The following is a 4,504-nucleotide window of genomic DNA, read 5'->3' as shown; positions in this document are numbered from 1 at the left end:
AGAAAGAAAGAAAGAAAGAAAGAAAGAAAGAAAGAAAGAAAGAAAGAGGAAGGAAGGAAGGGAGAGAGAGAGGGAGGGAAGGAGGGAAGGAGGAAGTGAGAGAAAAAGAAAGAAAGAAAAGAGGAAAGGAAAAGAGGAGAGGAGGAAAGGGAAGGAGAGAGGAGAGGAGAGGAAAGAAAAGAAATTTTAAAAGTGATACATAACTGTTAAGATCCTATGCAGTAAATTTCAGTTAACCAGAAATCTCTATAAAGCAGAACCATCACACAAATACAATACAGTGATGTGCTGTCCATAATAAAGATCTTCAAGTACAGGGAGACCCCAAGGGTTCTTCAGAATCATCCAAGAGAAAGTTAATTAGGTTCAGCAGAGATTTAGTGCTCAGTGTTTAGTTTTTATGATATTTGAATTCTCTGAATTTGTTAATGTGCCCATGGCATTCACTCATTCATCTTGAAAATATTTATTGAATGCCTACTATGTCCAAGACCCCATGCCCTGTGTTATGGAAGCTACTAAGAAGAATAAGCATAGTCCTCAGAGTGCTATAGTCCAGTAAAAGGAGAAACACATGACATAAATAACTTTAAATGAGGGAGAATGTGAAAATGCAATAATGAGAGAGATACAACTTGCCATGGGAATTCCAAGGAGGGAGAGATCATTTCCACTGAGGAATTGACACTCAAGGAGCTTAGAAGAGGGGTAAGAATTTTACTGATGTATTTGGGAGGGAAGAAAGAACCTTCAAAGCAGAGGGTACAGCTTGAGCAAAGGCATTGGAAGTGGGAAATTCCAGGGCATGTTCAGAGATCAACAAGCTGTCCAGTCTGGTTGTACCACAAGGTGTGTAAAGGGTAGAGCTTTCAATTGATCTGAATATTCAATTAATTAGAACAGCCATTTCCCATATAGGAGAGACAACAGTGTATTTTTGAATCAGAAATGCAGAGACCTAAGAAGTCACCAAGTCTAACTTCCTCTCAAAGTATGGTTCCTGCCTATGACATCCCTGACAAGCAGTCATCCAAGCTTGACTTGAAGACTTCCAGTGATAGAGAACTCACTACCCATCAAAGCAGACTATTGCATTTTTGGGCAACTCTGACAGGATTTCCCCCCTTTACATTGTGCTGAAATTGATCTTGTAACTTCTACTTGCTGGTCTTGGTTCTACCTACTGAGGTCAAATAAGTGTGATCCCTCTTTCATATGACCTCCCATCAAATATTCAAAGAAAATGATCATGCCCCCTGCCCTGCCAAAGCTTATTTTCCCCAAGATAAATATTTACAGTTCTAGTCATTGCTTATCAATGATGATCCTTTTCTGCCTAAAAATAGTTTCAGAGAAATTGAAAGGGCTGGAATGACTGAAGCAAAGAACAGTGTTTACTTTCAACCCACTACTAAGCAATTGTCTCAGAATAGATTTCACCCTGCTGACATGTTTTTTTTTTTTCCCCTTTGATTAATCAGACAAAAAAAAACTGACCTCAAACTCTACATTGACTCATACTGACTTAGAGACACTTGAAAAGGGATAACCTTAGCTGGCTGAAGAGGTGGTGAATGTATACCTGGCCATGAAAGACTGGTCTGACAAAGGCTCTCTTTGGAGAGCACCATGATCACAGGCAGAGAAGGGGAACTGTCAGTCTGCCTAATCTCTGATTGGACATTCGTGGAATTTCCAAATTTCAGAGCCAAAAAAGAAGTCAAGGGCTGCCCCAGAGTACTGCCTTCTGTGTACCTGAACAGGAAGACAGCCTCCACAACGTCCTCAGAGTGGTGATCTGGCCATCTGTCATCCTGTAGGCACCATGATTTTAAAAATACAAAAACGAAACCCAAAGTAAAACAGAGACTATTATAGGTATAGATATAGATATACACACACATATATATTTGATTTATACATGAATTTATTTATATAATAGATATCTCTATCATCTCTCTATCTGTCATCTATCCATCCATCCATCCATCCATCCATCCATCCATCCATCTATCTATCTATCCATCTATCTAGGCAGTTAGGTGGTACAATGGATGGAGTGTCAGGCCTGGATTTCAAACTCATTCTGAGTTCAAATCTGACATCAGACACTTACTAGCTGTATGATCCTGGGCAAGTCATTTAATCATGTTTGCCTCAGTTTCCCTCATCTACAAAATAAGTTGGAGAAGGAAATGGCAAACCACTCCAGTATCTTTGCCAAGAAGACCCCAAAAGGGAGCATGGAGAGTCAGATGTGACTGAAAAATGACTAAACAACAATAACACACACATATATGTCTGTCTGTATATATGTGTGTCTATACATATACATATATGTGAAAATATTTGACTGAATCAGTTGGAATCTATCCACTGCATTGGTAGAGAAGAAATAGACAAAGTTGGATTAGCCCAAGTCCCCCACCCAGAGGCAGGACCACTGCATTAATTTTGTCATGTAGCCATAAGATTTCTAGAGGATCTTGCCTCTCAGGAGCTCAGCTACAGGTGTGCTGAATTCTAATGTATAACCTAAGGGAACTTCTGCCATGACCAGATCCTTGCATCTGCTTCGGAAGGGCTCTTCTTCACACTCCTACTCGTGAACTTCAAACCCAGGAATGGATCCCAAGCGCTGGAGTATAAACACCACTGAGGGACAAAACTGTTTGCTTTGTGCCTTTTTTTCTGAACTCATAAATTCCCAGGACAGGGTCACACATAGAGAACTAAAAGGGAATTCAGGGGCCACTTAGTCCAACTTCATCATTTTACAGCTGAGGAAACTGAGACCTTGGGAAGTTGAGTGGCTTGTCCAAAGCCACACAGGTTCTAAGCATCAGAGATGAGACAAATCCAGGTTCTCTGGTTCTGGACCTTTGCTTTCTCCACTGTACTATACCATAGGTTACATCTAGTGTGCCCCATCCTTTATCCAGTAATCATAGTACCTGCCACATTTTGAGGGCAAAACCTCAAGAATCACACAATGGTTAGAGTCTGAGGGCAGCCTAGACTAGATCTTCCAGTCCAAACTTTTCAACTTACAAATCAGGAAACTGAGAGCAGAGAAGGTAAATGGCTTGTCCAAAGCCCTAGTTATTAGAAGAGCTAGACTCAGAACCCACATCATATACTAAGAACCCTGAACCAAAACTCACAGAATGTCAGGACTAGAAGGAACTTTTGAGGGCATTTTGTCCATCTTCCTTGTCTTACAGATGAGGGAACAGAGGCCAAAGAGGGAAAGTGACTTGTCAAAAAAAACCCACACAATTAGTAGAGGAGTTGGGAGCAGAATTTAGGTTACCACTGAAGCTTAAGGCTCAAGAATCACAGAATCATTTTACAGAGGAGGAAACTGAGTCCTGATTTGTGCTTGGTTACACAGATATTCAAAAACCCTTAATTCTTTAAACTTCCTAGTAAAGTTCTAGGAGTGTCAGGAAACCTGGTGCCAAGCTCACTTTATTATTGGTACATAGCCAAGTTTGGGGCTATGCACCAATGGGAGGAAGTTCAGGGACAGGGCATGGCCTCCAACGTCCTCCGGCATTAGACAGCACACAATTGAAAAGGAAACTTTCAATGGGGGCTACTTTATGCTTCCTCTGCCTGTGTTCTATGCTGTCTCTTTCCCACTAGCGCCTAAACGGCAGGTTTGATTTCTCACCCGCCGCTGAGACTCAGCCGGGACATGATACACAGCAGGAAACGAAGCAGGGAATATTTTTAAACCATCCAACATGCCTTAGGGGGGAAAAAACCAAAACACTTTCATAGACACCCTGGAAGGCATTTCAGAAAGATTCCATGCCTAGAGGAAGCATCGTAAAACAGACTTGACTTTTCGTTTTTTAAGGGAACTCTCCAACTCAGCTGAAAACTGCCTGGACCTGAATTGTAACCTGTTTCTCACATGCCTCTTATTTTCCTTCTCATCTGTTAGAGGTAGGCTTGAACTCCAAGTGTCTCCCACCCTCGTTTTTTTTTTTTTTTTTTGCTTTTTGGAGGGCAATTGGGGTTAAGTAATCCCACCCTCATTTCTAAAGCTCTTTATGATGGTAAGGGTTAGCTCCTTCGTTGGTCCACCCAACCTTCTCCCTTCATATTAATCAAGAAGCATAATCAACTAGGTATAGCAATAGTGACAGAACATTTTTTTAAAAGAAATGTATAACAGGAACACTAATAATCCTATCCAGCCTGGAAACTGATTTCTCTCACCACTGGCCCATGTCTCATAATTCTCTTCCTCCCCAAGCCAATTTTGCTCTTACCTGGTTTGTGTTGTCTTCAATTTTTCGTTTTCTTCTTAAAATTTCTTTCTTCCCCCTCAAAAGCTCTTCTCTGGCTTCTAATTGGTCTTTGTTCTTGTTCCTGTCTGTTATTCCTCTTTGACCCTCTCTTTTAATCTGTCTGTCTCTCTCCCTCCTCCCACCTCTTCCTACTCTTCCTCCTCCCACCCTTTTCCCCTCTCTCTCTCTCTCTCTCTCTCTCT

General features: G+C 41.3%; 1 protein-coding gene across 2 annotated transcripts in view; it reads right to left on the bottom strand.

Moving 5' to 3' along the window:
• The window catches only part of GJA5 (gap junction protein alpha 5), a 35,329-nt gene extending 30,831 nt beyond the window's left edge, over positions 1-4,498 (bottom strand). For both annotated transcript variants that reach the window (XM_069090176.1, XM_069090175.1), the window contains exon 1: positions 4,284-4,498. The gene's annotated coding sequence lies outside the window, so the exon portion shown is untranslated. The remainder of the gene's footprint in view (positions 1-4,283) is intronic.
• Positions 4,499-4,504: the final 6 nt, after the last annotated feature.

The sequence above is a fragment of the Petaurus breviceps genome, unplaced genomic scaffold, assembly GCF_028583685.1.
Source record: "Petaurus breviceps papuanus isolate PSGF00001 unplaced genomic scaffold, PetGlider_PUasm1.0 186, whole genome shotgun sequence".
Lineage (NCBI taxonomy): Eukaryota > Metazoa > Chordata > Mammalia > Diprotodontia > Petauridae > Petaurus > Petaurus breviceps.
This window is presented reverse-complemented; position numbering and strand designations above follow the sequence as displayed.